Source organism: Kogia breviceps, chromosome 2 (assembly GCF_026419965.1).
Source record: "Kogia breviceps isolate mKogBre1 chromosome 2, mKogBre1 haplotype 1, whole genome shotgun sequence".
Classification (NCBI taxonomy): domain Eukaryota; kingdom Metazoa; phylum Chordata; class Mammalia; order Artiodactyla; family Physeteridae; genus Kogia; species Kogia breviceps.
In genome coordinates, this window is record NC_081311.1 from 57,687,501 (window position 1) to 57,711,794 (window position 24,294).

Sequence of the window (24,294 nt, forward strand, 5' to 3'; positions counted from 1 at the left end):
CAGCCTAGAGCTGCAAGACAATATCAAATGATCTAATGTCAATAATAGAAAAAAGAGACTTAATATATCCAAATTCTGTTTTTTTCTAGTTACCTTGAGCAAGAAGAAAACATTGGGGACAGGTTACAAAGACTCAGAAGTCAACATAAAGAGGCTTCCAATGGCCAAGTCTGGGAAATTTTAAGGAACAAAATAAATAATGACAGTAATCAATTATAAGCCATAGATTAAAATAAGAATTCATGGCTTTATACTCATATATACTGATACTTATATAGATATACATTTATACATTTATTTGCTGATATAAATGAATAAATAAGAGAGCTTTTCATTACAGCATAATTCAAACTAAGGCATATAGAAGAAATTGTGGAAATAGAAAATCATCATTTGAGAAACATCATGGCAAAAATTGTTTCAGGCAAAAATCATTAGTGGATGCTAAAATTTGTGGGTGGAAGAATGATGAGAAACAGGATATTTATATGGTCTCAAAATGTTTCCACACAATATACTTCTTAATGACAAATGGAAAAAATAATAAGCACATTGAAGAAACCTAGCATATGTCCCCTTAACAAAGTGATGTTAACATTATCAGTAATGTCACAAATCAACAAGTGTTTCCTAATATGTGTTTAGAGAAGGACATACTATCAAATTTTCAGTATTTCTATAGAAAAATTAAATCAGAATGTAATCATGTAGAGACAGCAGACAAACTCCCACTGAGGATTAGGCTACAAAATAAATGGCCAGTGCTTCTCAAAAGTGCTGAGGTCATGAAAAACAAAGCAAGATTGAGGAACTGTCCCAAATTCGAGGAGATACTAAGTGAAAGCATAATAACTAAATGCAGTGTTAAATCCTAGACCAGAAGGAAGGGTATTAGTGGGAAATTGGTGTTATTCAAATAAGGTCTATAGATTAGATAATAGTAGTGTATTTACAGTATTGTATCAATCCTGCTAAGATATAATTGTTGGGGATTCTGGGCAAAGGATATTTGAAAAGTCTTTTTGCAACTTTTCTGTAAGCCTGAAGTTAATTTAAAATAAGCTGTAACATTTTTTAAGTTAAAAAGAAATGAAATGACATAAAAAGGCTGCTGCCTATGTCATACTTATTGTCAAAAGACCTTTCAATGCACAAATTTAACCATTTCTCTCTCTGTTCAAAACCTTCTAAGCCTCTGGCCTTCCCTACCTGGTCCCTGTTGGCCTCATCAAACTCAGCTCTCGTTCCTCCTAACAGCTATCCTAGATTCCCACTATCCTGAGCTCTTCAAATGCACTGGGCTCTCTCAAGCCTATAGGTGTCAAGAGCCTCCTTCTCTGAACCTCCAGCACCAGTGCTGGACCTAGTGTATCAAACGGCCAGAGCAGATTTCTTTTTAACACCTCTCTCTTCTAAATGATGAAATTATTTTCAGTTGAAATCACATAATAATTCATAATAATCATTATTTTCCTAATGTGTTCACTAGTTTAAAAACAATTGACAATTTTAAAAGAATAAATGCCAATTTAAAAGGTTTTCACAAAAATCTGTAAAATATTTCACGTATGAATTAAAATCTCTCCTGACCTGTAATAAAACTATTACAGGTTTGTACTGTTTCAGTTTTTAATTTTAAATCAAATAAGTGGTCACTTAGCATGAAGTAACTCTAGTCCTGTCATCCTTCCAACCATTGTGCTCTCATTGCTTATTTTGAATCTACTGTTTAGATGCAGGAATACATAGTATTTCAGAGGTTAGAGACAAACAACATCAGAGGTGAGCTCATCTGTACCATCATGAACTGACTCTGGAAACAAATTAGTGTAGTTAGATATGGGTTGGGGGATGGAGGTGTGTGGGGGGTGAGTTGATGGTACAACTGGGAGTTCTCTGAATTAACTTCCATGTAGAGTGAAAGGTTTCCTAAAGGAAAGGTAGCAAAAATGTGCCAATTTCCTGTTTATGTATTTATTATTTAAATTCAACAGTAACACCAGCAATTATTGAGAAGTTAAACCAAGAAATTATTTGGGGGAGTAGGAGAATTTTATTGCTGACATTGCCTAGAATTTATTACCACGTGGTGATATTTAAAAAGAAGCCTAACTTTTAGTTGCTTCTGTTATTACTTTTAATTTCTCCACAATGCATCCCCTCACTGCTTGCTCCTGTCTGCTCCTCCTACCATCTTACCTCTGGAATGCCACTGCAGAGTACCCTATGTTTCCTTCTCTCACTACATCTGTTACCCTGCTTTGTAATAGCTTATTGATGTATGTATATCATATAGGATATTCTGAGCTACTTGAAGGCAGAATTCATGCTCTATTTATTCATCTCTATATCCCCAACATGTGATGCACAACAGATTCTCAATAACTTTGCTGGAAGAAGAATGATTTAATAAACACAAAATGTGGGCCAAGATCCCTACATATATACCCCTGACAAAAGTAAAAAACTTCCAACTTTAACAGTGCCCAAATTCTTAGGACTTCCCAATTGGAGCCTGTGTGGACTTCCGATAAAGTGGAGGAGGTGGTTCCAGTCAAAAGGCCATGCTTTCTTATCTGTACAGCAAGTACTGCTGGAGTATAAAGTGGACGACTCAAAATTGGTGTCAAACAATGATGGGTTTATGTCCCACCTCTGCCACTTAATGGCAACATTTGAAATGGTTGTAAAATCGCTTGACCTCACTAAGCCTCAGTTTCCTCATCAGTAACAGTGGGTATAATTCCTACATGGCAGGGTTCTTGTTATATTTAAATGGGAACTCTTTGTTGTCAAGTCTTTAGCATAGCGTCTGGCCATTATTGTTACCATCCCATTCCCCGTTTTTTCCCTGACAATTGATGCTTCAAAACACTCCCGATTCATCTCCAGTACATTTATAAAACCAAAAGGACATCTTCTATGTGCCATGACATTTCCTTTAAGATAAGAAACATATATTACAACTTGGGGATGTGGCAGCTGTAAATATTTTTCATCAATTACAAGAAGATTCAGTCCTGGAACTCCAGGCTTCCCTTGATGCTGTCAAGAGCATCCAGGGTGCCTTGTGGGTGTCTGACAGAGGAACTGGAGAACCATATCCTAAACCCTGCTGGAGGTCTGCATAATACCAATAGGGGGCCATGGAGTCCAAAAGCCAGAATTAACCAGCATCATGTTTGCTCTTTCCAATAGATACTTAATTGGTGTCTGTTACTCAACCTGACTGGCTTCCAATAATCACTTATTTTCCAATTTGACAGGACATGCTTAGAGGAAGAGAAAAAGAGAGCACACAGGGGGATAAGTGTAGCGATGGATAGATAATCAACATTTTTAACTGAATTCCAGGTTTGAGCTTAAGCCTCTCACTGGAGATTCTATATTGGATCTATAATGAACAGAATAATTCTACTCTTTCTCCCATTATTTTAAACTGGTCAGCAAACAAAAGAAAAGTGTGATGTCTGAGCCCGTATGTTTCTTGGGAAAATTAACTGAAATGATGGAAGCGATAGTTTAATCCAATGCTACCTATTAGAATGTTCAGCAATGCTGAAAACAGTCTATTCTGTATTCTGTAATATGGTAGCTATCAGCCACATCTTGTTACTGGGTACTTGAAATGTGCATAGTGCAAATGAGAAACTGAATTCTTAAAAAATTAATTTATTTAATTTTAAACAATTTAAATATAAATACTCACATATGGCTAGTGACTACTGTAATAGACAGCAAAGATAAGAGACCACAATGAAAGCAAAGTCCATTGAATATCATCATGCTCTCAGAGTACTGGTGTTGGGGCTGCATTGCTATAAAGGCTGCCCAACTCCATGTTACAAACTCTCCTGTATGCTTCTGTCCAGCTTGTGCTCCGAGGTATCTTTACATTGCTTCCACTGACTTCTAGCTATTATTTGCTGATATCTACTTCCTAAGCTGCCCTCTGCCTAGTTTTCTAAGGCCTTTGTATGTGATTTATCTCATGGTTTTCTGTGTTGCACAAGCCTTAAGTGAAACATTAGACCAGATGAAATTAATTGATATTTATAGGACATTCCATCCAAAAGCAGCACAATACACTTTATTCTCAAGTGCACATGGAACAGTCTCGATGACAGATCACATCTCAGGCCACAAATCAAGCCTCAGTACATTTAAGAAAACTGGAATCATGGCAAGCATTTTCTCCAACCACAATGCTATGAGATTTGAAACCAACTACAGGAAAAAAAAAACCGTAAAAAACACAAACATGTGGAGGTTAAACAATATGTTACTAAACAACCAACGGATCACTGCAGAAATCAAAGAGGAAATCAAAGAATACCTAGAGACAAATGACAATGAAAACACGATGATCCAAAATCCATGGGAAGAAGCAAAAGCAGTTCTAAGAGGGAAGTTTATAGCAATACAATATTATTAACTCAGAAAGAAAATAAACAACCTAATGTTACATCTAAAGCAACTAGAGAAAGAAGAACAAACAAAACCCAAAGTGAGTAGATGGAAAGAAATCATAAACATCAGAGCAGAAATAAATAGTATAGAGATGAAGAAAACAATAGAAAAGATCAATGAAACTAAAACTAAAAGCTGATTCTTTGAAAAGATAACCAAAATTGATAAACCTTTAGCCAGACTCATCAAGAAAAAAAGGGAGAAGACTCAAATCAACAGAATTAGAAATGAAAAAGAAGTTACAATGAACACCACAGAAACACAAAGGATCATAAGAGACTACTACAAGCAACTATATGCCAATAAAATGGACAACCCAGAATAAATTGAGAAATTCTTTGAAAGGTACAACCTTCCAAGATTGAACCAGGAAGAAACAGCAAATATGAACAGACCAATCACAAGTATTAAAATTGAAACTATGATTTGAAAACCTCCAACAAACAAAAGTCCAGGACCAGATTGCTTCACAGGTGAATTCTATCAAACATTTATCCTTCTGAAACTATTCCAAAAAGCTACAGTGGAAGGAACACTCCCAAACTCATTCTACAAGGCCACCGTCACCCTGATACCAACAGCAGACAAAGATACCACACAAAAAGAAAATTATAGGCCAATATCACTGATGAACATAGATGCAAAAATCTTCAACAATATACTAGCAAACCAAATCCAACAACATATTAAAAGGATCATACACCTTATCAAGTGGGATTTATGCCAGGGATGCAAGAATTCTTCAATATATATAAATCAGTGTGATATACCACATAAACAAACTGAAGAATAAAAACCATATGATCATCTCAATAGATGCAGAAAAAGCTTTTGATGAAATACCCATTTATGATAAAAACTCTCCAGAAAGTGGACATCAAGGGAACCTACCTCAACATAATAAAAGGCCATATATGACAAACCCACAGCAAACATCATTCTCAACAGTGAAAAACTGAAAGCATTTCCTCTAAGATCAGGAACAAGAAAAGATGTCCACTCTTGTCACTTTTATTCAACATAGTTTTGGAAGTCCTAGCCACGGCAATCAGAGAAGAAAAAGAAATAAAAGGAATCCAAATTGGAAAAGAAGAAGTAAAAATGTCACTGTTTGCAGATGACATGATACTATACGTAGAAAATCCTAAAGATGCTACCAGAAAACTACTGGAGCTCATCAGTGAATCTGGTAAAGTTGCAGCATACAGAATTAATACACAGACATCTTGTGCATTCCTAAACACTACCAACAAAAGATCAGAAAGAGAAATTAAGGAAACAATCCCACTTACCATTGCATCAAAAAGAATAGTATACCTAGGAATAAATCTACATAAGGAGGTGAAAGACCTGTATTCAGAAAACTATAAGATACTGATGAAAAAAATCAAAGATGACACAAACAGATGGAGAGATATACTATGTACTTGAATTGGAAGAATCAATATTGTCAAAATGACTATACTATCCAAAGCAATCTACAGATTCAATGCAATCCCTATCAAATTACCAATGACATTTTTCACAGAATTAGAAGAAAAAATTTTACAATTTGTATGGAAACCCCAAAGACCTCGAATAGCCAAAGCCATCTTAAGAAAAATAGAGATGGAGGAATCAGGCTCCCTGACTTCAGACTATACTTTAAAGCGACAGTGAGCAAAACATTATGGTATTGCCACAAAAACAGAAATAGAGATCAATGGAACATGATAGAAAGTCCAGAGATGCACCTATGCACCTATGGTCAACTAATCTATGACAAAGGAGGCAAGAATATACAATGGAGAAAAGACAGTCTCTTCAATACATGATGCTGGGAAAACTGGACAGCTACATGTAAATTAATGAAATTGTAACACTTCCCTAAAACCATACACAAAAATAAACTCAAAATGGATTAAAGACGTAAATGTAAGGCTGGATACTATAAAACTTAAAGGAAAACAGAAGCAGAACACTCTTTGACATAAATTGCAGCAAGATCTTTTTTGATTCACCTCCTAGAGTAATGAAAATAAAAGCAAAAATAAACAAATATGACCTAATGAAATGTAAAATGTATGGCACAGCAAAAGAAACTATAAACAAAACCAAAAGACAACCCACAGAATGGAGACAACATTGCAAATGAAGCAACTGACAAGGGATTAATCTCCAAAATATACAAGCAGCTCATGCAGCTCAGTACCAAAAAAAACCCAAAAACCTATCAAAAAATGTGCAGGAAATCTAGATAGACATTACTCCAAAGAAGACATACAGATGGTCAAGACGCACGTGAAAGGATACTCAGCATCACTAATTATTAGAGAAATGCAAATAAAACGTACAAGGAGGTATCACTTCACAACAGTCAGAATGGCCATCATTGATAAACCTACAAACAATAAATGCTGGAGAAGGTGTGCAGAAAAGGGAACCCTCCTACACTGTTGGTGGGAATGTAAATTGGTGCAGCCACTATGGAGAACAGTATGGAGGTTTCTTAAAAACTAAAAATAGAGTTACCATATGATCCAGCAATTCCAATCCTGGGCATATATCTGGATAAAACCATAATTTGAAAAGATACCTGTACCCCAATGTTCATTGCAACACTATTTACAATAGCCAGGACATGGAAGCAACCTAAATGTCTATTGATGGTGGAATGGGTAAAGCAGATGTGGTACATATATACAATGGAATATTACTCAGCCATAAAAAAGAACAAAATAATGCCATTTGCAGAAACATGGATGGACCTAGTGATTGCCATACTGAGTGAAGTAAGTCAGACAGAGAAAAACAAATATCATATGATACCACTTACATGTGGAATCTAAAAAAAAAGGTACACATGAATTTATTTACAAAACAGAAAAAGAGTCACAGATATAGAAAATAAACTTATGGTTACCGGGGTGGGGGGGAAGGCTTGGTGGGAGGGATAAATTGGGATTGCCATATACACACTACTATATATAAAATAGATAACTAATAAGGACCTACTATATAGCACAGGGAACGCTACTCAATACTCTGTAATAACCTATATAGGAAAAGAGTCTAAAAAAGTGGACAGAACTCTATAGCAGAAACTAACAGTGTAAATCACCTACAGTCCAATAAAAATTAAATAAACAGATGAAAAAGAAAACCACCAAAATGCACTAAATATATATGAACCCCCTTTTGCTTTTACATTTTTGTGGTTATTTCATTCATACTCTCAATCTAGGGTATTGTTCTTTGTTCAGATTTGTCTTATGTCTTTATCCACGTGTAAAGTTATAAAAAATGGAGAGGATTAATTATAGAGCCAGGGAGTCAACCATCAAAGGCTGAGGCAACAAAAGTTTAGGAGAACCTACAGTTCATTTGTCTTCTAATGATACTATCATCTAACCAGAATGTGTTTACAAGAAGACCACTCAGTGCCCCCAGATAAAGGCAATGGGGGACATAAAACACTGTAAAAGTGTTGTTTCTGTGCTCAGGGCATCCCAACCTCCTTAGGTGGAAAAGTTAACATTTCTGAGATAACAGTGAACAAGACATGGCAATATATAATGGACTCTATGAGGCAGATCAGTGGTGTAGATTTTAAGAGATGTGGGAGATCAGTGAGGTTTGCAGCAGTTATTGAAATTGTCTTAGAGAAGGTAGGACTTAGGCTTGGTTTTGAAGAACAGATAATAGTGAAATGAACAGAGAAGAGATTTAACTGAGCATAAAAAGAGAACATTTAAAGAAATAAAATGTTAGCTTTTAAATTTAATAAGAGGGATTCAGAGGTCTGCTTTTTTATGGTTCTGAATGAGAATCCCTTTTAAATGTCTTAAGCAATCAGAGGCAAGGCCTCCCAGTTTGGACGTACAGATTGTGCATGCATATCCAAGAGGGCTCCATTCACAGGGTAAGCATCTTAGATGTGACTGTATTACATTTCCTTGCAGATGGTAGTAAAGTAACTTGCTCTCACAAAATTACTATGCTAATGAATGAGAGCCAGAAGTAGAGTTCTTAAGGGAAGATTGCCTTTTCATTTATTGATTGATTGATTGATTTGTGGTACACGGGCCTCTCACTGTTGTGGCCTCTCCCGTTGCGGAGCACAGGCTCTGGATGCGCAGGCTCAGCGGCCACGGCTCACGGGTCCAGCCGCTCGGCAGCATGTGGGATCTTCCCGGACTGGGGCACGAACCAGCGTCCCTTGCATCAGCAGGCGGACTCTCAACCACTGCGCCACCAGGGAAGCCCATGCCTTTTTCTTATTCTTACAAAGTCACCCTATGGGTGGCTGGAAGCTTGAGGATGAGAGGTAGGGAGGACATGCCCTTTATGGTCAGAATTCATGAATTCTCTTGTCTCTGAATTCACACTGCAAGGTCTCAGGAGACCCTTAGGGAGAAAGGAATCATATCAACTCTCAGGTTGTTTTAGTTCACCTTAAGCCTTTTATATGTCTCTCTGGAAAGATCGGGTCACAAAATGATCAGAAAAAGTCAAAGGAAAACAAAAGTTTGGGTCAGATGGATGGTACAGGGAATAAGTACTACAAATGTTTTCTGTGAAAAGAATCCACTGTGCATTGGTGGAGGAACAAATGAGCAGTAAAATGTTTATCATTATTTACAGGTGGGAAGAGAATTTCTAGTAGAAGAGAAGGTGCAGAAGCAGGAAAAATAATTCAAAGAGACAGCAGATGGATTGTGGGAAGTGTTTCTCTTCCAAAGCACATGAAATTGACTTCTAGTTTCTGTTATGACATGTAAAGCACTTGGAAATTGTCACTTTCAACCACACAACAATAAAAAAGCTACTAGAGTGAAAATCAACAATTCTTCTTGGGTCATCAGAGAATTGAGGTATAGGATAAATCACTGCCCTGAAAGCTAGAGAGAGAGGTGGATACAGAGGTGGTTACTTAGAGCAGAAGACCAGGAACAGAGGCTGCCACTGAAGCCAGTTCTGGTAGGAACACTTAAAGTGTAACTGAAAATTTTCCAGAAGCTCAATGTAGACTAGTCTGAGAGAAAAAGTCTTGAGGAGAGGTGGGGGGACAGACCATGCACTTTTGTGAGCTTTCACCTCCAGGAGCTCCACTAGGTTCTCAGGATGTATGCTGGAGAAACATCCCTTTGTGTTTCTGGTGGGGAGGAGGGCAAGAGAAGGAAATAACCATTTTGAAATATTCCTAGAATATTCCATTTTGCTTAATAAAGGACTTCCCTCAAAAGAAACCCTTTTATGTACCACTCTGAATGGTGGTACATAGAAACCACTATGTATGGTGATGGATGTTAACTAGGCTTAATGTGGTAATCATTTCACAATATACACAAATCATTATATTGTACACCTGAAACTAACATAATATTGTATGTCAGTTATACTGCTAAATAAAATAAATAAATAAATAAATAAATAAATAAATTTGTATAAGAAAAGAAACATTTTATCAGAGCCTAATGACTTGGGTTTTACCAGAGACTAACTGACCTGGAGGAAGGAAAATACCCAACCCTAGGGCCTTCTAGACTTCATCTAGGAGAAGGGAAATGTCCGTGTACTTCATGCTCTAGACTTCCTGTCTCATCTAAGGGAGAAAAAAGCTGAGAAGCTCTTCTGAATGTCACAGTTCAGATCACAGTCTAAAACAATGAGAATTAATTACAGGCCTATAGGATGCTTCCACTGCTCCCACGTTTTCTACCACATCTATCAGACTACTGTATTGTTCACAGTGCTTTACAGGGAAATGAACTTCAAGGCTTGGAGTTTATTTAAGAAGCCTCTAGGGAAACCCAGAGAGACCAGGGGAGGCAAAAACAAAATAAGAGAGGAAAAATTAGCCTCTGATACCTAGAGCCACAGCAAGCAGCAAATGCAGCCTAAATTCTAGCCAGATAAACACAGAAACTCACAGTACAGGCATATCTACTTCAGTCTCCTTAACCCAGTATATCACATCTAATTTTAAACAAAATATTACAAGGCATGCTAAGAGGCAAAAGCACAGTTTTAAGAGGCAAAGCCAACATGGAACATTTACCAAGATAAACCACATTCTGGGCCATAAAGCATAGCCTCACATATTTAAAAGAATAGAATTCATAGACAGTAGTCTCTCAGACTACAATGGAATAAAACCAGAAATCAATAACATAGGGCTGGAAAATCTCTGAGTACTTGAAAACTGAACAACATACTTCTAAATAACACGTGGACCAAACAGAAGTGTCAATTGAAATTTTAAAATATCTTGAACCAAATGAAAATGAAAATGCAACTTATCAAAATGTGTGGGATGAAGCAAAAGCAGGGCTTGGAGGGAAACTTATAGCACTGAATGGACATGTTAGAGAGGAAGAAAGATCCAAATCAATAACCAAAGTTTCCACCTTAGGAAACTAGAAAAAGAAGAGCAAGTTAGATCCAAATAAGATGAGAAGAAAAAATAAAAGTGAGAACAGAAATCAATGAAATTGAAATAAGGAAATCAGTAGAGAAAATTAATGAAAACAAAAGCTGGTTCACTGTAAGTGTCAATAAAATTGACAAACATTTAGTCACACTAACCAAGAAGAAAGGAGAGAAGACCCAAATTATTAATATTAGAAACAAAAGAGGAGCCATCACTACTAACCCTATGGACATTAAGAGGATAATAAAAGAATATTATTAACACCTCTATGCCCACAAATTTGATAATTAAGATGAAATGTACCAATTCCTTGAATTATACAAGTTAGCAAAACTCACACCAAAAGAAATAAGTAACCTGAATAGGCTTATATCTACTAAAGAAATTAAACAATGAATAATGGGAAATGTGAATTAAAAACACAGAGATATTATCACCTCAAATCTATAAGAATGGCTATTATCCAAAGGAGAATAACAAGTGTTGGCAAGGATATGGAGAAAAAGAAACCCTTGTGCACTGTTGGTGGGAAGGTAAATTGGTGTAGCCACTATGGAAAACAGTATGGAGTTTCCTCAAAAAATTAAAGATAGAACTACCATACAACCTAGTATGGTAGTTCTGGGTATTCCACTTCTGGGTATTTGTCTGAAGGAAATGAAATCACTGTCTCAAAAAGATATCTGCACCTTATGTTTATTGCAGCATTATTTACATTAGCCAAGACATGGAAACAAGCTAAGCAAACCAAGGGTTCATACACAGATGAATGCTTAATGGAAATGTGATAAATATTCACATATATATTATATATAAGTGCATAAAGGAAATGTGTATATATGAATGTATAAAGAAAATGTGATATATATTCATAGGTATATATATTTTGCCATAAAAAAAGGATAGCCTGCCATTTACAACAACACTGATGGACTTTGAGGGCATTATGCTAAGTAAAATTAGTAAGAAAGAGAAAGGCAAATACTGTATGCTCTCACTTACATGTGGAATCTGAAAAAGAAAAACAAAAAACTGCACTCATAGATAGAAAGAACAGATTAGTGGTTGCCAGAGGCAGGGGTGGGTGAAATGGGTGGTTATAGTATAAATAAATAAATAATTAACCTTCTAAAACAGAAAGCACCTGGCCCACATGGTTTCATTAGTGATGCCAAAATGATTTCACTGGTGAAGCCCAAATGGTTTCACTGGGTGAATTCTACCAAACACTTAAGGAAGAAATTGTGCCATTTATCTACAATCTTATCCAGAAATATAAAATTAGAGGGAAAGTTTCCTATTGCTTTTCATGAGAACAGCATCATCCTAATGCCCAAACCAGGCAAAGACATTATAAAAGAACAAAAACTACAGAAAATAAATCTCATAAAACATAGATGCAAAAAATTCACCAAATATTAGCAAATTAAATCTAACAATGTATACAAAGAATTATACAGCACAACCAAGTGAGATTTATCCCAGTTAAGCAAGGCTAATTCAACGTTCAAAAATCAATTACTGTAATCCATCACATCAACAGGCTAAAGAAGAAAAATCAGATGATCATGTCAATAGATGTAGAAAAAGTGTTTGACAAAATTCAACACCCATTCATGATAAAACCTCTCAGCTAAATAGGAATTGAAGGGAACTTCCACAACTACACATCACAGAAAACCTACAGCTAATATCATATTTAATGGTGAGAAGCTAGAAGCTTTCCTCAGAATATCAGAAACAAGGTAACGATGTCTCCTCTACCCAACTCTATTCAACATTATTCTGGAATTCCTAGCTAATGCAATGAGACAAGGAAAGGAAATAAAAGGTATAAAATTGGGAAGGAAGAAATAATACTTTGCTTGCAGCTGACATTATGGTTTATGTAGAAAATTGCAAAGAATTTACCAAAAAAACTCCTGGAACTAAAAAGTAACGATAGCAAGGTTACAAAATACAAGGTTAATATTAAAAGTCAATTGCTTTCCCATATACTAACAATGAACAATAGGAATTGAAATTTTAATTTATAAACACAATATCATTTACATTAGCACCAAAAAAAAGAGAGAAAAACTTAGGTATAAATCTAACAAAACATATACTACATACATACACACACACACAAATTCACATGCACACACACACACAAATAATAAACATAAAATATGTGAGAAAAATTACAAAACATTGATGAAAGAAATCATAAAATATCTAAATATGAATGGAGAGATATTCTATGTTCATGGATAAGAAGTCTCAATATTGTAGAGCTGCCAACTTGATATTAGATTCAAAGCAATCCCAATCAAAATCTCCACAGGTTATTTTGTGGATATCTACAAACTGTTTCTAAAATTGATATGGAAAGGCAATAGACCAGAACAGCCTACACAATGTCGAAGAAGAAGAAGATATTAGAAACACTCATACCACCCAATTTCAAGCCTTGCTATAAGGCTGCAATTATCAAACAGTGTGGTGTTGGTGAAATAATGGGCAGATCAATGCAGCAGAGTTGAGAGCCCAGGAATAGATCCACACAAATATAGTCAACTGATCATTGACAAAGAAGCAAAGGCAATTCAATGCAAAAAAAAGGCTTTTTAAACAAGTGGTGCTGGAACAAATGGATATTCACACAGAAAAAAAGATTAATCTAGACACAGATGTTACATCTTTCACAAAAATTAACTCAGAATATATCACAGACCTAAATGTAGAATACAAAAATATAAGAATCCTAGAATATAGGAGAAATCTAGGCGACCATGAGTTTGTTAATGACTTTTTTTTTTTTTTTTTAGATTTCACCAAATTCATAACACTGCTTGTCAAAAGACAACATTAAGAAAACAGGCAAATCACAGAGAGAAAATAATTACAAAATATATATCTGACAAAGAATGTGCATCCAAAATGTGTAAAGAACTTACACAACTCAAAATATAAAGAACCCAATTCAAAATTAGAAAACGATTTGAACAGTAACTTGAAAAAGGGAGATATACAAGTGGCTAAGTACACAAAAAAGGTGCTCAACATCTTTATTCACAAAGGAAATGCAAATTTAAGCCACAACAAAATACCACTACAGCTGTACACATGAAACTAACACAATCAACAAACCTTGGATTTGTCAGTGACTTTTTAAAAACATCAAAACCATGATCTATGAGAGAAAAATTGATAAGTCAGACTTCATTACAATTTTAAAAAATCTTCTCTATGAGGGAAACTATTAAGACAATGAAAAGGCAAGCCACAGACTGAGAGAAAATATTTTCAAAACACATATCTGATAAAGGACTTGTATCCAAAATATATTAAAAACAACTCTTAAAACTCAATAAGAAAGCAGCCCAATTTAAAAATGGGTAGGGCTTCCCTGGTGGCGCAGTGGTTGAGAGTCCACCTGCTGATGCAGATGCAGGGGACACGGGTTCGTGTCCCGGTCCGGGAAGATCCCACATGCCACGGAGTGGCTGGACCCGTGAGCCATGGCTGCTGAGCCTGCGTGTCCGGAGCCTGCGCTCCGCAACGGGAGAGGCCACAACAGTGAGAGGCCCGCATACCTAAATAAATAAATAAATAAATAAATAAAAATAAAAATGGGTAAAAGATCTGAACAGATCTGAGCACAGAAAATATGCAGATGGCAAATAAGCACATGAAGATGTTCAACATCATATGTCATGTTCAACATCATATGTCTTGCATATTAAAACAATGAGATGTTACTACACACCTATTAGAATAGTTAAAATCTGAAACTCTGACAACATCAAATACTGGCAAGGATGTGGAGCAACAGGAACTCTCATTCATTGCTGCTGGATATGCAAAACTGTACAGTCATTTTGGAAGGTAGTCTGGCAGTTTCTTATAAAGCTAAATATGCTCTTCCTATGTGATCCAGTAATCACATTCCTAGTTATTTATCCAAATGAGTTGAAAAGTTACATCTGCAGAAAAACCTGGCCATGGGTGCTTATAGAAGCTATACTAATAATTGACAAAACTTGGAAGCACCAAGATGTCCTTCAAAAGGTGAATGGATCAATAAACTGTGGTACGTCCATATAATGGAATATTATTCAGTAATACAAAGAAATGAACTATCATGCTGTGAAAGACTTGAAGGAATCTTAAATTTACATTGCTAAGTGAAAGACAACAATCTGCAAAGGCTACATACTATAGAGTCCAATTATATGATGTTCTGGAAAAGGCAGTTGCCAGGGGTTTGGATCTAGGGAGAGAGGAATTAATCATGTGAGCACAGGAGATTTTTAGGGCAGTGAAACTATTCTGCATGATACTGTAATAGCATATGTAATGGATGCATGACATTACATATTTGTCAAAACCCACAGAACACAAAAAGTGAACCCTAATGTAAATTATGGCCTTTAATTAATAATAATATATCAATACCAGTTCATCAATTCTAACAAATGTACAATGCAAGATGTTAATAATGGGAAAAACTGGTTATGGGAGTGGGGAGAAGGGTGTGTGTGGGAATTGTAAGTACTTTTTGCTTAATTTTCCTGCAAACCTAAGGCTGCTTTAACAAATAAAGTCTGTTAGCTTTTAAAAGACACTTGCAATTTTGGTATAATTTAAGAACATCTTAAGCAAGAGGAAAGCCTGAATATTAGTTTTCCAAGGTCAAGGAGGAGCCACCAGATACAATGCCATGATTCACAGTGCCCTCCCATAGACCATTCACTGCATGCTTAAGGACACGATGTGAGTGGGAGAAGCTGGTGCCATTAGAAAGAATCAGGAATATGATGATCACATGAAAAGGCACAAATATCTTTCCATCAGATTCTCTCCTTGAAACATGCTGTAAAACCACTTTAAAGGCAATGACCTTTCATTTCCCTGAAATAACTCCCATGGTGCATTCACACTTTCCACAATATTTATCAAATCTGTATGGTATGGTGGGTCAGGGCAATAGCTCTGGAGTCAGGTGACCTGGGTTTAATTTCTAATTCCACTACCTGTTTGTTGAGTGACTCTGGGCAAGAAATGTCTTAACTTTGCGCCTTGCCTTTCTCGTTTGTAAAATGAGGGTAATGATATTACCTATTTCATGGAATTGTGAGGATTAAAAGAAATTAATTCATGTGAAAGGTCTTGAACATTGTCCTTTTGGACTGCCTCCTTGTGGAGATGCATAAACACATTAATGTATTAAGGGCTTCCCTGAGTCCTACACTAAAAACTGTTCTTAATGGCAGTTTTCCTAAATTCATCTGGCTAAACACTCTCCCTTTCTTTCAACTGATGACTAATCTGCAAAATGGATATTAATTGGAAAATACTTTGAACAATGCTGGGCTCAAATATCAGCCCTCTCTCTCGGCCTGTTGTTTATTTCCTTGCCCTTTTCTCTTATCATCGCCTACAAGATCTAAATAAGAACCACAATCTCTTTTCTAATGACCTCTGTATTATTGGGCTGAATTTTCTCTTAAAGAGAGAGAGATTTGGAACAGAGTAACACTTCTGTGTCATCTGGTGGATAAGATTTCTTCCTGCTGTTTGTGATATTCTCTCCATCAGAAACCCACAACAGAAGAACTCTAAATTGCTGGGTAGATGCTCAATCCAATGGCGATCTGTTCCATGTCACACATTGAATGCTGGCAGCCTGTAAATATTTGACAACAGGTACCAAATACCACGTGAAACCATAGAGGAGTTTCCTGATAAGAATGCTCAGGGGGCAGCAAGTACCAGGGAACTTCACTGGGAAATGAAAAAAGTTGAGAGGAAGCCAACATTTCTAGAATGGCTCTACTCCCCTTTCTGCTTAGAAGAACCAATCACAAACGGGCCAAGTGCCAAGCAAATGATAACTAAAGAAACACAACAAATGAGTATTAGCAAAGCAACACTGTTATGAAAGAAAAGTGAATATCCACTATTTGTTTGTTGGCTCACAGGGTTGCCTTTAAAAGGAAGTCCTGGCTTGAAGGATTAGATCCAGTTTCCAGAGCTAGGAAATATATACCAGACACAGTGCACCCATGAGACTGTCAAAAAGAATTAGAGCCCCTCCGAACTGGGAAAAGGCACTTCTCTTGGTGGCAGAAAGACTTATCTTGCTCAATGGCATGTCAATGTTACCACGTACCATAGAGTCTCACATTCTACAGATGAAAGACATTATCCCACCCAGGAAGATAGCAGTTACTCCCCCAAATAAATCAGAAGATGTCATTCTCATATGGACACCATTTGTGGAGTGTTTATATGAAAACTATGAAATTTAATAGGCTGGAGAAAATAATAACATAAAAAAAGCATTAAAAAAAAAAGCAAGTAGGAAAAATAATACAAAAAGTTTATAGTTGCCTCCAAGACCTTAGGAACGCCCTCATTTCTCAAACTGTGTTCCTAGGAGCACCAGAATTGAGCAAGAGGGTCTTAGAAGAAAATGTTCCAGGGTCCAATTAGCTCAGAATAGTCTGTGCTCTACAGTCTCTGGTGGTGAATGACACATTAAGGACTTTGAAAGTCCTAGCTTGAAAATTAGAAAGAAACCCTTGTTTTGTTTTGTTTCATCCCAACTTTCCCCAAATGTATATGAGCCTATAGCAATTTTACTTAGGACTTCTATTAAACTCATTACAGTCTAGTACATAGTACTATTATTTTCTCTCTAGCTATCAAGCCCTGCTAATCTTTAAACGGGGTCAGGTAAGTCAAAATTAACAATACCTGCCCCCCGTTATTGGATGGGCCAAGATATTTCATAGGTATGAAAGTGCTTTGAGAGGCGCAGAATGCTTGCACAAATATATCTCGGGTGCCATGTTGCTTAAGGCTTGCAGAGTGAGCCTGCCTTGACTGGCAAAGCTAATTAGTTGAATAAATCTATTTAGATGCCACTGCTGTTAGGTTTCCCTACAATCCAAGATTTTTTTCTTCCTAAACAAATATGGGGCAGAACAAAAGATGATAAAAGTTGTGGCTTGATGAAAGAGGAAAACAACAAACTTTATCAGAAAGGTCTGTGACACATAACATTTTCCAGAAATGGCCACAGCTATATATTTCCAGTCCCACATGCTCTTCCAGAACATTGCCCTTGCCCTCCTCTTGAACCTAAGTTGGTTTGTGAGTGCTCCAACCAATTAAGATGGCAGAATCAGTGTCGAGTGACTTTCCATTAAAAGGATGCAGCTTTTGCCTGCTTCTCTCTTTTATTGGGGGTGAGAGTGGGATGCTCATTCGGGGAAAAGCTGCCACCATGATGAGAGGAAGCCCAGACTAGCTCATGAGGAAAAGCCACAGGAGGAGACCCATAAAGAGAGGAGCTGATTCCCCATCCCCTTGCTGACTGCCAGCATCAACCACAAAGCCCTCAGACGGTCCCAGCCCCCAGCCCATGGGCCACCACCTTTGACACCTAATGGAGGAGATCTGAGATAACTCTGCTGATCCCTCCCCAAATTGAAGATTCGTGAGCAAAATGCAGTTTGCCATTGTCCAGGCCACTAAATTGAGGAGCAATTGTTATGCAGCCATCATCATGGGAATAGGGCTCATAAAAGGAAATGTCCAACAGTGTTACTGGCTCCTGGCCTAGATTGATCAGGGCTCAAATAATGTCATCAAAGATCCAGCTCTCCCCTCTCTGTCTCTTGGTCCAGCTCTTCTTCTTCTTGATGCTTTCAGATAATCCTTACCCTTCTGGAGGTGAGAAAGCTGGAGTAGCGACTCAGATCTTTCCAGATTCAGTGCAATGTGGAGAGGGCAATCTCCTCCATCCCAGGAATCCCAACAAAAGCTTCACACTGCTTTCCTCTCTGTGATGAGGTCAGGTATCCATCTCTGACCCAATCATGGAACCAGGGAAATGACTGGCCAGACCTGATTCACAAGTCCACTGCATTGGGGAAGGGAGGGGAGAATGTAGCTCTGAGAAAACTACAGAGACTGAGATTTAGGATTTAGGGTGAGATGAGTTCCCAAACAAAAATCAACGGTTACTGCTGGTAAAAGATTGCTTGAATAGGAAACAACCAAAAGACAAGTACATTGTTAAAAAGAAATTAAAAACGGATACTAGGGACTTCCCTGGTGGCGCAATCGTTAAGAATCCACCTGCCAACACAGGTGACATGGGTTCAAGCCCTGGTCCAGGAAGATCCCACATGCCAAGGAGCAACTAAGCCCGTGAGCCACAGCTACTGAGCCTATGCTCTAGAGCCCGCATGCCACAACTACGGAAGCCCGTGCGCCTAGAGCCTGTGCTCTGCAACAAGAGAAGCCACTGCAATAAGAAGCCTGTGCACCACAACAAAGAGTAGCTCCCGCTCGCTGAAACTAGAGAAAGCCTGCGTGTAGCAACGAAGACCCAACGCAGCCAAAAATAAATAAATAAAATAATTTTTTTTTAAAAAGATACTAACTATAAGTACCACTCTAAAAAAATAAAAGTGACGATTGAGTGCTTAATTTTCACAAAGCAGAGTTCTAAGTGCTTTACGTGTATTAATTCATTAAAGCCCTCACAACTTCTAGGAGACAAATACTGTTAATATTACCATTTTACAAAAAAAAAAAAAAAGAAAACAAAAGCATGAAGTGAGAAATTGGCCAGGTCTGCATGGTTGGCAAATAGCAGAGCTGGAGCTCAAACCAAGGTTTTCTGGCTCCAGAGGCAACATTTAGTCACCATGCTAGAATGACTGGTAATAGTTTTAGTAGATGCTAGGGATAAAGAAATGAACAAATGGGGTGTCTAATCGAAAAAACCTTTTTGGAGGACAAAAATATGTAACCACATAATTGCAACTTCACATGCCCATTTCCCTAAGAAAAGTGAAATGCATCAAGTGCTTTGAGGGCTCAGAAGAGGCAGTAATACCTACATCGGGGGCGGAGAGTACTGAAAAATGCCCCAGAGGAGGTCACACTGTGCTGCCCATGAAATAAAAATGGGACTTTGCCTTAGCAAGGGTAGAAGAGGGAGGGGTATTCCAGGCAGGAAAGACATTCCAGGAGAGGAAAGATGATTTGTTTTTCGAAAAACTATACAGAGTTACTCTTTCTTTCAAAATGTATTTGTTGAGCACCTACTAGGTACCAGGCACACGTACAGGGACTTAGGTTACATCAGTAAACTCAACAGATAAGGATCCCTGTCCTTGTGGTACTTATGTGCTGTCAACATATCACAGATACTGCCCTTGCTTCAGCAAGAAGACTGAACAGCCATTTCTTCATGTCCTTTTACACGGGCTGGGATGGCCCCCTCGTCCAAGACAGCTAGCTGTGGCATGCTCTGTATTTCCCTAGATTCCCCAAAGAAGAGAAAGGCCAACTTTGATCTAAGCTTTTCCTATCTGCAGAGAGCCAGAAAACAACCCAGAAGTCCTGGTAAGGGGCAGAGAAACACAAATCTTTCCCCTCTGGCTAATATGTTGGCCCAGGCTGATACAAGCACGGAGCAGGCTCCAGTGGGAGGGAAGGCAATGGGGCTCCATCCCTTGCCAGTGGCTCAGAGGTCCAAACTTGGAGAGGATGGGTATGAATCATGCAGGGAAGAGGACAGCATTTTAGTTTTCAGTAAATGACAAACTTTATTAGAGGAGAGGCAAGAAGCAGACACATCCGTTCTTTCCCATAGTTCCTCACGAGGCAGGCAGAGCTCAGTGAAAGACGGGTCGAGGGAAGAACAAACATCCCTTTCCCAGAGATAATTGAAGTGGTCTGTACTATTTTATTGGGGAAAAAAAAAACTTCCCTCCCAACCGGCATCCTCAAAATTGTGTACTGAATATTTCCAAGGAAAAGTCACACTACACAATGTGAGTTTTAAAGATAATTATTTTTGTCATCTCTTCTGGAAGCTGCGTTCTGGGATTTGATTCAAAACTTGAGTCCCAAAAAAAGAAAACTATGTCTACTGGCTTTTTCTCCCTGAACTCTGAACAGTTACACTCGATGCTCTTTGTTTTTAAAAAAATCCTTACCCATCACACAGTAATCTCACCATTCATTCATTCATTCAACAAATTTGTTTTTAGCCCCTGCTATTGTCAGGTACTGTTCTGGGCAAGAAGTTATAGGATGGATGAGATAGATTTAACCCTTGTCCTGGTGGAGCTTAGTCTAGCTCATGACTTGTGTCTGTGATAAGGGTAAGGGAAGTGTGCTTGGGAAAAGAGGGAAGAGATGTGGAGCTTCACATCCAGAGTTTCCCATAGGACCGCCACATGGCAGAGGCTGGCACTGTCCTCCCTCAAGCTTGCAATTTGGTACACATTCCTACTCTATCAAGTTGGCCCCAAAAAGCCATTTAAATGTTATTTTATCAGAGCCCATCCTGTGGGGTTCAGGAGACATGAGCATCTATGAGGGCAGCAGGCCCAGACCCATTCCTCCAATAAGATGGCTCTACGGCCTTGTTAGCTTAGCCCCTAGACCCAAGATCTGGATGGCCCGCCTTCATCATTTGTTAGCCATGTGACCCTGGACAAGTTACTTAACTCATAACACGTGACAATAAGTCTTATTAGCTTGTTAGCTTAGCCCCTAGACCCAAGATCTGGATGGCCCGCCTTCATCATTTGTTAGCCATGTGACCCTGGACAAGTTACTTAACTCATAACACGTGACAATAAGTCTTATTCCTAAAATCATGCCAATTTTACTCATGAGAATACTGAAGGGTGGAGAGGTTAATTTGCGTAAGGTGTGCCCAGTGGTATCCAGCATATAATAAGCTCTTCAGTGTTGGAAGATCACCTCTAGACACCTGAAAATCATTTGCTCAACAAATATTTACGAACGCCTACTACACCTGGTACTGTGTGAGGCCCCGGGGACGTAAAAGCAAAATGCACGGCTTTGCAAGGGGGAATCCCCGTTCTCAGGCAGCTCATGTGATTCACCTGGGAACGTGAAATTACAAAAAGGGTAAAAGTCACTATTTTTAGTGAGTGGTTCATTTCCTGGGTTTGGTGATGTCTTCTAAGTGATGTTTCTTTACTATTCTGATTAGGGCTGTCATGACACCGGGCTCTGCAGCCAGTGGAGGCCCCAGCCCCAGAGTCTGAGAATGGGAGTGGCTCTCAAGTGGTTTTTCCATAGATGGCCCATGGAAGGATGGGGTGCTGTCATGGCAATGCAGTGTCAGCGATCGGAGGGCTTTCCTCTTCTTGCCACTGAAAAGCCCACCTCCCTCACTCTCGCTGTGAGCATGGAGGACTCTATATCTAAGGATGTGTAAGTACACTGTTGTTTGGACTGAGATTCCCTCCAGAGGGAGACAAGGGAGGCTGTGGTGTCTTCAGGGGAGACCTTCAGACAAACTCCCTCCCATACAACTGACAAATGTCATATCTCACTCCTAGGACCCTTGGATCATAGAATCTGTGAACTACCCTCAATCCAGCAAACCCAACTTTGCAAAGGAAGCAGGGCTGGAGGCAGGGGGTCTGCTGTCTTATCCCCTTGATTGACAGAGCAGGTGCTTGGCAAATGTGTAATAAATGAAGGACAGTACTGAATTCCTATCTCTGAGCTCAAGATGATCTGAGAAAAAATGACTGGCAACATGGAATATTAGATATCAGGAAACAGGATTAGAAAAAGAGCGGGACATCTTTTTTTTTTTTTTTTTTTGTGATATGCGGGCCTTTCACTGTTGTGGCCTCTCCCGTCGCAGAGCACAGGCTCCGGACGCGCAGGCTCAGTGGCCATGGCTCACCACGGCATGCGGGATCTTCCCGGACCGGGGCACGAACCCGTGTCCCCTGCATCGGCAGGCGGATTCTCAACCACTGCGCCACCAGGGAAGCCCAGGGACATCTTTAAATATAGTTTTTGGGCACTGAATCCTGCCAGCTACTGCCCCCACCTCTAATACGGATGCACATTATAATTAACAGACGTAAGATTTCGAGCACTTTGCATGAGCCAGACATTCCTCATACTTCACCTAACTTAATCCAATTTAATACATAATCTAATATATACACTACCAAATGTACAATAGCTAGCTAGTGGGAAGCAGCCACATAGCACAGGGAGATCAGCTCGGTGCTTTGTGACAACCTAGAGGGGTGGGATAGGGAGGGTGGGAGGGAGACTCAAGAGGGAGGGCATATGGGGATGTATGTATACGTATAGCTGATTCACTTTGTTATACAGAAGAAACTAATAACAACATGGTAAAGCAATTATACTCTAATAGAGATGTTAAAAAAAACACATTGTCTAATGTAATTCTCACCCTCCCCCACCCCATAAACACACAGACATTATCACCTCCATTTTACAGATGAAGGAACCAAGACTGAGAGCAATTAGATAACTTGCCTGACGTCTCAGAGCTAAAGTGTGAGCTGAATCTAGGCTGGCTTGATTCTACAGTCCAAGCTCTTAGCCACCACCTGATACTGCCGAGGCACCAGAAACAAAGTGAAGGTGAATGACAAGCTTGTAGGAAAGCAGTCACAGCAAGGGAGACCAGGTTTTCAAGAGGCAAGGATTGAGCTGTAAGGGAAGCCACACAGCTGAAATGAAGAGGCGTCTTAAGCAGCCGGGGCTGGTGTTTGAGTGGAAGGAAAATGAGAAGCCATCATTGCAGAGGCCCTAGTCAAACATCTGATCAACCAGCAAGGTCTGACGTAGCATTTCTCTTTGCCCAGGGCTGTGCTGGGCCCTGCAGAAAAGCTGTCCCCCAGGGCCTGTCCTCACAGGCCTGCACACCTTACAAAACAGTTGAGAAGAGGGCTCAGAGCAGGAGCTGGAAGACCTGGGTTCTCGTTTTACCTCTGTCTCTACTTGCTGCACAAGCCCAAGGAGGTACTTCCCACAAGCCCCCAGACCCTTTGACTCTGAAGGTCAGTGGGGCTTAATTTCCGGAGCCCGACAGGACTGGGGGAAATAGTCTTCACTCTTAAAGGACTCGCACAAAATCTCACACGCACCAGGACCAGGGCAAAAGCAGTAATTTGATAGAAGCCTGAGTCAGACCTACCTGCTGGTCTTGGAGAGCCTCCTGGAGAGACAGGGGCAGCTGTGGCTCACCCTGGGGGCATAGGCACTGGTGTCAGACACGTTGGGGACCGTTCACCTACGGGAACACTGCTGCCGCTGGTGGCTGGTATCTTGGCTCCTTAGCACCAAGGCCTAGCACCACCAAACAGCCTGCAGGCACCAGTGCTGGGACACCTCAGGCCAAACAACTAAGTGGGTGAGAACTTAGCCCCACCCACCAGCAAACAGGCTAAAAACTAAAGAGCCCACAGCTGCCTCTGAACACGCCCCTACACATGGGCCCAGCCCACCAGAGAGCCAAGACCCAGCTCCACCCACCAGTGGAGGGACACCCACCCTCCCGCCAGGAAGCCTGCACAAGCCTCTAGGCC

The 24,294-nt window shown here is 39.1% G+C and overlaps 1 long non-coding RNA gene across 1 annotated transcript in view; it reads right to left on the reverse strand.

Moving 5' to 3' along the window:
• LOC131750580 (uncharacterized) overlaps positions 1-24,090 on the reverse strand; it is a 60,795-nt gene extending 36,705 nt beyond the window's left edge. The window contains exon 1 of the long non-coding RNA XR_009333918.2: positions 23,904-24,090. This is a non-coding gene — a long non-coding RNA (uncharacterized lncRNA). The remainder of the gene's footprint in view (positions 1-23,903) is intronic.
• Positions 24,091-24,294: the final 204 nt, after the last annotated feature.